The sequence below is a fragment of the Momordica charantia genome, assembly GCF_013281855.1.
Source record: "Momordica charantia cultivar OHB3-1 chromosome 7 unlocalized genomic scaffold, Mcharantia_2.0 BLBB01000007.1, whole genome shotgun sequence".
Taxonomy (NCBI): Eukaryota; Viridiplantae; Streptophyta; class Magnoliopsida; order Cucurbitales; family Cucurbitaceae; genus Momordica; species Momordica charantia.
The window spans coordinates 9,035,412-9,046,054 of NW_028275165.1; the positions used below are offsets into that span (position 1 = coordinate 9,035,412).

Consider the following 10,643-nt stretch of genomic DNA (forward strand, 5'->3'; position numbering starts at 1 on the left):
TGATTTTGTATTTCCTACCTAATCTTGATGCGTTTCTCTTTAATTTTGTGGGAATATAATTGATTTATTTGTCTTGTTTTTTGTTGTGAATATACCCTGTTGTTGTACGGTTTTCATGAGTTATTCAAGAAATTGCGTATTTGCATAATTTCAAATCAACTACGTTTATGTCTCTCTACCAACACAAGTGGATGTCCTTCGACAAAGAAATATTGAACTTGAAAAGAGTAAATTTTGTAGATGAATTCTATGAAAACTTTGATCCATATTATTTTTATTTCAAAAGCGGCCGCCGATTTATATCTGTGGAGCAATATTGTGCGTGAATTTTACGCCAATATTGTAAAGGGGGATCGACGTCATATATTCGCGGCCATCGAGTCCCTTCTGATCCCACCATAAATCAACTTTATCAGTTGTGCGGGTTTTAGTGGAATGAATATAACATCTATGCTAGTGAGTAGTTAGAAATTTACCATGTTTTTTACGAGCTATGTGTGCCCGGCGTCAAGTGAACCATGAGAAGAGGAGAAACTATTAAACCAACAGAGTGTAACGATGTTTTATTTGTGCTAAATTATTGCTTGTGGCCCACATGAGTAATATTACTAAGGAGAGGGCGATCCTTCTTTATGTCCAAGAAAAACGATCGATGTAGGCACATTTATTTTCCATTCCATACGCCACATTCGGATGAGGTGCCACCAAAGGCATTCTTGGTCACGGGTTCTGATCACAGCTCTGTGTCCGGTGGTAGGTGTTATACGAGACCCCAATGAAGAGTTGGCCCACCCCAAATGTATAATAGATAATAATTTCATAATGAGATTCTTCACCTACAACGTTAAAGTAAAAATTTAGTTTTTTAGTGGCCGAATATGCTTTATATTCTAATTCTACACGAAAATGACAAGCCTTACCGAATACTAAACGAAAAGGAGACGTACCAAAAGGGGTCTTGAAAGCAGTCTGATATGCCCATAGGGAATCATCTAATTTAATCGCTCAATCTTTCCTATTTGTATTGACCATTTTTTCTAGGATAGATTTAATTTTCCTATTAGAAACTTCAACCATAGCATTTGTTGGTGGGTGGTACGCAGCAGTAGTCTTATGTTGGACATTATATTTTGCTGACACCTTACCTACCGCCCCATTTACAAAATACGTTCCCTCGTCACTAATTAGACATCTTGGAGTACCATAGCGAGTAAAAATATTTTTTTGCAGAAATTGAATAACAATTATAGCATCATTTACTGAAGTTGCTATGGCTTCTATGCATTTAGACACATAGTCGATGGCTAACAAAATGTAAATTTTACCAAACGATGCTGGGAACGATCCCATAAAGTCAATGGCCCATACGTCGAAAATTTCTACTTCTAAAATGGGGTTTAGAGGCATTTCATTTTTTTCGAAAATATTACCTACCCGTTGACACTTATCACATACATGACAAACTGGTGGACATCTCAAAATAAGATGGGCCAAAAGAACCCACTCTGTAATACCTTTGTTGCAGTTTTTCGACCAACAAAGTTCGCACCATACGAGGATGTATGGCATGCTTCCAGGATTTTTGCTTGTTCCTTGTCAGCTACAACCTGCGTAAGATATTATCAGGACCTAACTTGTAAAGATACGGCTAATCCCACCTATAATGCTTAGCATCATGTAAAAATTTTTTTAACTGTTGTGAGTTAAACTCATAAGGAAATATGTGACTTACCAAAAAGTTAGCAATATCTGCACACCATGGGATGTTATCAATACAAAGGATGTGCTCATCGATGAAGTATTCCTTGATTGCTGATGGGTGTTTAGGTCAGTGGATTCCAATCGAGACAAATGGTCTGCCACCTGTTTCTCTGTACCTTCCATATCTCGAATCTCTAAGTCGAATTCTTGAAGAAGTAAAATCCACCGAATCAACCTTGGCTTCGTGTCTTTCTTAGCAAACAAATACTTCAAAGCAGAATGATCAGTAAAAACAATAACTTTATAACCTATCAAATATGATCTAAATTTTTCAAAGGCAAACACAACAACTAACAGTTCTTTCTCTGTGGTAGTATAGTTAAGCTGTGTTGCAGCTAAAGTCTTACTGGCATAGTAAACTAGATGCAAAATTTTATTTTTTTCTCTACCCTAACATGGCTCCTAATGCAAAGTCACTCACGTCACACATTACCTCAAATGGTATATTTCAGTCATGTTCTACTATGATAGGTGCTGAACTTAATACCTTCCTAAGAGTCTCAAATGAATTCATGCATTCTTCATCAAATTCAAATGGCCTCTCAATTTCAAAAATACGGCATAAAGGTTTTGATATTTTAACAAAGTCTTTGATAAAACGATGATAAAATCCAGCATGGCCGAAAAAACTTCGAATACCTTTAACTGACGAGGGTGGTGGAAGTTTTGAAATTAACTCAATTTTAGCTCGATCTACTTCCATTCCTTTGTTTGAAATTTTGTGACCCAAAACAATACCTTCTTTTACCATGAAATAACATTTCTCCCAATTTAAAACAAGGTTTGTTTTTTCACATCTCTCCAAAACTTTTTCAAGATTTTTAAGACAATTCTCAAAAGACTCCCCAAATACCGAAAAGTCATCCATAAAAATTTCAATCACATTTTCAATAATGTTAGAAAAAATTGCCATCATACACCGCTGGAACGTAGTAGGTGCGTTACACAAACCGTACGACATTCGACGGAATGAGAATGTTCTATAAGGGCATGTGAAAGTTGTTTTCTCCTGGCCCTTCAGTGGAATCATGATCTGGTTATAGCCTAAGTATCCGTCAAAATGATTTGATTTTCGACATGATCAGGATTTTGGCCAGATTGCACCTGACACTTTTTTGGATTGGTTTCTAAAAACTTCTCTTGACATCTTTTTTCCATTCGGCCGGTGGGAAATTGATTTATACACCAAAACCCAACCTTGGGAAAGGTGAGTTAGGTAAAATAATAGAAAACCAAAATGGGATGTGACTTAGGCATAAGAGCATAAAACATGGTCCAAGACATAGGCCCTCCGACCCATAATGCAAGTGAGTTGGTAGATATTCTCTAGGATTGTAATGACACATAGGCATATGATTGTATGTTACCCTAGCCTCTACAGAAACCAAAAGCGGTAGTGAAAGAGTGGAACTCGAATCCCAATAAAAGTAAGGAATTGCGCGTGGTGCGATTCCCCAACATAGTGTGTGTAACGCCCCGAGTCCCTCAGGTTAGTTAGTCTCGAATCAGGAGATTTTCATTTAATTTTAAATTAAACTTTAATTAAATTTATATATATCGAGTTCCACGTGATTGGTTTTATTTTAAGTTGGGATGGGTTTCTTTTTCTCTTGGGCTTGGTTATGTTGGGCTTTTATTGGGTTGGTTTGGTTTTAAAACAAAGGAAAAGAAAATTAATAAAAGAAAAAAAAGAAAAACACATTAGGTTTCCATCTCTTTCTTCCTCCCCTTGCCCTAACCGCCCGCCCCCTTCTCTTCCTCTCTTCCTCCGGCAACCGACGATATCGGCGGCCAACTCCCCCATCAATGGCGAGCCCTCCGTACAGCGTCTCCAGCGGCGGCTCCTCGGATCGGCAGCGAACGACATTACTTCGTGGCGGCGCATAGTTCCTCCGACGAGTCCCCGACGACGACAGCAACACGGTACAATTAACCCAGCGATAAGGTGTTGCTCCTCCGTCTACGTGCAGATCCGGCATTGCTCCTCCCCTGCACTTCGATTTCTTGTGTCTTCGAGTAACTCCGGCAAGATCCCACAGTGTTCAGCAGCAACCCTCCACGAAAGGTGGCGATTTGCGACATCTCCCCGGTGGCGTGCGTTCAACGAATAAGAAACCTGGCGGCCTGAACCCATGACCAGTAGCCATTTCGACATCCTACACAGATCTCGTAGCAGATCGAGTGGTTTTCCATTCATTCGTGACAGATCGTCATTTGGGAACGACTCCTGATGGCTTCGGGTCCAAACAACACTCTTTCATCACCCAGGCTCGTGTACAACAGTGTTCGGTAGCTGATTTGGTGCGTCTCCTCTGCTGCAACTCGTGGACAGCAGCGTTTCAGTGGCATTTGGGCTTACCCACATCCGTTCGAAGCCCGATTTAGGCTACCCACACCTTAGCGAGCTAGATCTAAGTTACCCACATCTATACGAAGTCGATTTTGTGGTAATGAGTCATTTGAACCCTCTTAAAATTGATTTCGAAGGCTGAATCGTATATGTTGTTGGGTGTGTTGCCCTAAACTCGTAGTTTGTATTTTGTAAAACAAATGTCTATTTAATAAAGTTTTATTCAATAAATTTATTGTTGAATCATAGCTTTGCATTGTCCTAAATCCAATAAACTAAACATCCAAAGTTATTTATGATGTAATCGGGACAGTATATACTGGGTATATAGTTGATATACGGGGTATATATTTGATATACCCTTGATATATGAATGGATAATGTCCCGTGAATAACCTAAAGGGTCTATAGTATATGGATAAGGCTGGGTACCTTATCCTGGCAACACTATGGATACAGCCCACTCTGTAAAGGTTACAGACGACTCGATCCAGGTCGTTCGTGTTGAGACATGCGAGTGGGGGTATCCTGAGTTTGTATAAGACCGGACCGCGAAATAGGCAATCTTTAGATGTAACACCGTTAACTAATAGATTGCCATTTCTTAGGATGACCAGGTGATAAGTCTTGAATTTTAAGAAAAAGTGTTTACAAATTGTGCATGTTTAGTGTTTTCTGAAATTAAATACGTATGTTTCATGCATTGAATCCGGTATAAATGAGACTATTTCTTAAGAAAGATTTGTACACTTGGTTGAGGATAAATAGATGGAATTATGAGGAAATATATATGTTTTATAGGGAAAAAGGAAGGAAAAAGCAGCAATGCACCTACTGCAGCAATGCACCTACTGACACAGAGGCTATCTTAAAAGCTAGCAGCGATGCGTCTGGCGCATCGCCAACACTCAAGAACTTCAGCAATGCGCCTGGCGCATTCTCCACCTACAAATAAGGACGTTTGTTGACCGGGCAGTTGGAAGAAATCTCAACCCATCCCTTGATCCGTGCAACCAAATGCTGTTAAGCCCCATTGTAGCTCCTCCACTCAAATACCCAAGATTTTCTCCACCAACTTGCAAGGTTTGGCTTATAAATACCAAGTTCCATCAAGCTTCAAAGGCATCTCACTTGACATTTAAAATTCCAGCTTGTTTCCTCTCTAGAATTTACATTTCTAGAATTTGTTTTGTCTTTAATTTTGCTCAACATTCCTTGAATTATTTTTATTGCAATTCCTTTTGTTGTTATCATTTTCTTCAGATTTTGGTTCTCGATTTTAATTTAGCTATTGTAATTACTTCTTAAATTTAATATGATATTTTATTTCAATCCACTTCTTATTATTTCTATTTTTCATGTTTTTATGAGTAGCTAATTTGTTTTTCCAGACCTCTTATGAATGACTTAGTTCCCATCATTTTAATTACATCTATCAGATAGCACGGCGTTTACGTTCAAATTGCTTATCTTGATTGAGTTAATTAATCTAGTTGATTTTACTTGCTGGCCACTTGTTTAAATTACAACAGTTGAGTTTAATTCTGAAAAGGTTAGAGTCAACGAAGTTCATCAAGATAAAATGGGAAGTTACTTAGACATAAGAACTTAAACAAGATCCTAGAGATAGACTCTCTTACCCATTAAACGTAAGTTGGAGTTTTAATTACTTAGGATTCTTCTAGTATTTTACAGACATGTTTTAAATACTGGCCTAATCTTCTAAACAAACCAAAAGCGGTATGGAATAGGAGTTGAACCAGTTTGCAATTAGAGAGTAAATTTAGTGTGAGATTCTGATAGGTGTAATTCAATTCTCTTCGAATTAGTCAGTAGTATGAGGGTTGGTTTCAAAATTCTATTATTTTCGTGTGTTTTTCGTGTTCAACCAATCTCACCAATTTTTATCACAAACTCGATTGCTCATTCCAACAATTTGCAAAATCAATTTTAAAAGAAAACTAGTCCCTGTGGAGACGAACTTGGAATATTTCCAGATTATTACTTGTGACAGTGTGCACTTGCACTCGTCCCTCTTGCTATTAAGCAGAGGCACAACACCAGGCAACTCATTCTCAATCCTGAGTGAGTTATGGACTCCTGCCCGTGAGGGCTCGTCCTTTGATCTGTATGGGTGAGAGTGGCCCGAGTCGCCGACTCAACATTCCTACCATTTTGGGGACGAGACCGAGTGGGGAGCTGGGAACATAACTTCACAAGATGGAATTCACTCCTCCCCGACTTTAGGGAAGTAGGTGAGTGTTCCCTTAAATGCTGACTCCAGGATTTGAACAAGAGGCCCCACCCTCTCATTGGTCGAGAGGGACTTCCGATTATTGGTTGGACCATAGCCGGATTGTTCATTAGAGGAGCAGTGGTGTTTAAGGAGTAAGATGTAACTCAGGGGTAAAACGGTAATTTGACCCAAGTTGAGTTACGAACACTCCTGAAGGATTGACTCGTCATTAATGGTCATATATCCATGGACACGAAAACATTCTGCAGTGAGAATAGTGCAATTGCGGGTCTTTAGTGGAATGACCCGTAGTTAACGAATCTAGATTAACTCGGTCAATGAGTTTGACCGATTAATCTTGCATCGTTGGAGCTTCGGATCTGTAGGTCCATTAGGTCCCCTTGCTAGCTCATAACGGGTAATACGAGGATCAAGTTTTTGGAAGAATTTGAATTGTTCAAATTACTTAAGGGATTATATGTATATTGATACATTATAATATAAAGTTAATTCTAAATTAAAACTATATATTATGAGAGAAACTATTTGAATGAGATTCAAATAAAATTAATATGAATAAGATTCATATTAAAACTATAGCTTAAAAGTAATGTGCATAAGATGTACATTAGAACTATAGGTTATACGAGAGAAATGTTATAGAATATGATTCTATTTTTGTGTTAATTATTTATATATATATATATTAATTATTAATTATTAATTGGATTAATAATTAATAATTATTTATTAATTAATATGATTAATTAATAAATAAATTTTTATATTTTAATTATTATATATATTAATTATTTATATATATATATATATTATTAATATTATTACTAATATTAAACTCCCCTGCAAAATTGCAGGGGAGTGGGAGGTTAGTGTGACGTGGGGAGTTGCCCCACGTCACCACTTCTGTTTTGTTTTTGCAGTTCTGCAAAAACACAGAACATAGAAGAAGAACACCCAACCTGTTTTCTCTCGATCAAGAAGAACTCTCTCAAGCTCTCCCTCTCGTTCCAAACGATTGCTCCCACCAGCACGATCCCAAGACCGAAGAGGATAGCGAGGAAGACACAGTGGTGGTGTTCGAGGGAAACTCGTTGAAGAAACGTTCTTCAAATGTTCGAATTTCCCCTGTATTTTTCTTCTGTAAAATTCGATTTTGTATCCCGAAAATCAGCAACGAAAGTCCGCTTCCGCACCGGGATTCACATCCCTTCATATGTAACTTGCTGTTTTTTTTCTGTTTTAGTGCCTAGGTGTGAGATCGACGCAAAACTTAGGGGCGCGGTTGTGTGTAAGTAGATAAGGGGCATGTGCGTGCGTTAATTTGTGTTAGTTGGTTTCTAATGTGATGTTTTGTGATGTTTAATATTGATTTTGATACGCTATTGTGCTAGGTAACTCTCGTTGTGTTAATCTGTATACTGGGTGTAGTGTTGAATATTCGTCAGTGATAATGGTGGAATTTTACCTTGTTGAACTGCTGAGAATTGTTGTGGATGATGTGTATTTACAAAGGATGTACGTTAAAATGGAATTATTACGATTATGCTTTCTTATGATGTGGGCGTGCGAGTATAGTTTATATAAATGTTTCTTTATGATGTGAGCGTGCTGGTTGAGCATATATAAACGTTTCTTTATGACGCAAGTGTGCTGGTCTGAGTCATATTATTTTTCTTATAAGATGTGGGTGTAATAGAAGCATATTTCCGGACCATGTTCGCAGGCTAGGGGTTGATGTGGAGTTGGCTATGAAAAGGAACGTTGGATTCTTGGGGAAAGCAAATGGGTGAGTGTCAGGGCCTCTGGTATAAATGGTCGGGGGCTGATACGTCACTAATTGAGTATCGAGGCCTCGGGTAAAAACGGTCGAGGGTCGACACACCGACGTTGGATAAAGATGAGTGTCGAGGCCTCGGGTAAAAATGGTCGAGCGTCGATGCGAGGAGTCTTTTGGAAGGAAAACTATTGGGGTCTTGGGTAAAAAAAATGGTCAAGGGCCGATAGGTGGTGAAGTCATCGGGACCTTGGGTAAAAATGGTCGGGGGTCGATGCAGCAGTGTCGGGACTCTGGGTAAAAATGGTCAGGGGCCGACTCTACTTGAAAGGGTTAGTTTTAGAAAGCTAGGATAGCTGTGATAAGCGTAGAGGTGCTTGAGATGTTAGGAAGCCTCGAGGTTGGTAGCTAAATTGTCCATGGTTGTGGTTACGCTGGATCTTATAGAGCGTGTCTATGTTTGATTGCATAATGTGATGAAGAGCATGACTATGAATGTTTCATGATTTTTGTTTGAGCATGATGTTTGTGTGTTGTTGGTGAGGGCTACTTACGGAGTATATTTTATATATTCACCCCCCCTACAATTATTGTTTCAGGCGGAGGATTCGTTGGCGACCATGGTGATGAAACGGAGGAGACATGACGAGCGAGGACCATAGGCTGCGTAGTTACTTTTGCTTAGCTTAGGTTTAGATGGTTAAGACTTTATGGTTTGGTCAATAAACTACTTGTTCTTATTTGAATAATTGGGAGGTTCCCACTCGTTGTCTACTTTATTTCGGAATAGGTGTTTATTTTAGTTTTCTTCCATTCATTGAGTTTGCCTAGTTGGAATAATGAAGTTGCCTCATGGGGTTGTCCACGGATGATGTTTGATTGATATTCTATAGGGTTGATTCATTGGTAAATTGATGAGAGTTGAAGCTTTATTTTATATAATTATTTCACAGGGAGTTGTTATCTCGTGTTTGGAGTTAAGTTTAGAAGGGTGGGTAGTTAACGTGACCTAGAAGTGTGTGGGACGTTCTGGGGCGTTACAGTGTGTTTTTCATGTTTTGCATCAACACTAAGGTAGGAGGGAAAGAGGTTGAGTTTTATTAAATTTCTTGTTAGTTAAAACCCCAAACGACAACATTTCATCACATTTTTCTTCCTAAATCACACTGGCATATTTGAACCATTTAACGACATTACTTGATTTTGAAGAGCAACAAGTCCCTGAGGATTCAACCTTGGATTACTTCGGTATTACTTGTGACCGTGTGCGCTTGCACGAGTCTCTAGTATTTTTAAAGGTAGAGAAAGTCCCAACACTTGACCTCAAAGGGAAAAAAGGAAATAATTTTATCTTAAAGCATCGTCAGCTATTCCTGGTAATCTAAAAGCATTTGACAGTTGGATAAAATATTTAAGGTGGGAATGTGGATCCTCATGTGTGAGTCCCGCAAACTGGCCAATAGTGTTAAGCATTTGGAGCATCATCGGCTTGAATTCAAATTGGGCATCATATGGAATTGGATTTGTAATGCCCGCATTTACGTTCTGTAAAGTAATGGTCGCATAGTCGCGCATTCCAATGTCTCTTTGATCGGCCAATAAGATTGTATTTGGCAGTTCTATTACCATCTCAGTGCTTACTTCGTCAAATTCTCTCTCTTTTTATTTTTCTTTCTCTTTTTTAATTTTCGCATGTTGTTTTCTAAGTCTCTGCATGAAGGGATGTGATTTTCAGAGCGGAAGCAGATCTTCGTTGCTGATTTTCGGGATACAAAATCCAAATAGAAAGAAGGAAATACAGGGGAAAACTTCACCTTTGAAGAACGTTTCTTCAACGAGTTTCCCTCGAACACCACCACTATGTCTTCCTCGTTATCCTCTTCGGTCTTGGGATCGTGCTGGTGGGAGCAATCCTTTGGAACGAGAGGGAAAAAATCGAGAGAAAGAGCTTGATTGAGAGAAAAAAAACCTTGGGTGTTCTTCTTCTGTTCTCTGTATTTTGCAGAACTGCAAAAAAACAAAACAAAAGTAGTGACGTGAGGTAACTCCCCACGTCACACTAACCTCCCACTCCCCTGCAATTTTGCAGGGGAGTTTAATATTATTAATATTAATAATATATATATATAATATATATATAATAATTAAAATATAAAATTATTTTATTAATTAATCATATTAATTAATAAATAATTATTAATTATTAATCCAATTAATAATTAATATATATATATAAATCAAATAAATAATTAACACTTAATTATTTATCCAACCAGAGGGCGTGATATGAACCAAAGTGTCTTAGTCTTCAAAGATTAAAGGAAGTTGTTGGAGAATCCTATGTCCAAGTTGACAACAAATTGGAGTTGCATTAAATGCACTCTAGTGTCATTTATGGCAACCTCAAATGGCATTGAATGAAGTCAAGAACAAGTCCAACTTCATTTACTACAAACTCAAGTTGCATTAATGGAAGTCTAAGTTGAACTCAAGATGCATTA

The 10,643-nt window shown here is 38.2% G+C and overlaps 1 long non-coding RNA gene across 1 annotated transcript; it reads right to left on the reverse strand.

Moving 5' to 3' along the window:
* Positions 1-441: 441 nt before the first annotated feature.
* On the reverse strand, positions 442-6,839 carry LOC111023999 (uncharacterized). The gene is made up of 3 exons (XR_002603262.2): positions 1,733-6,839; positions 1,515-1,607; positions 442-836 (listed from the first exon to the last, which is right to left on the reverse strand). It is a non-coding gene; the product is annotated as an uncharacterized LOC111023999 (long non-coding RNA).
* Positions 6,840-10,643: the final 3,804 nt, after the last annotated feature.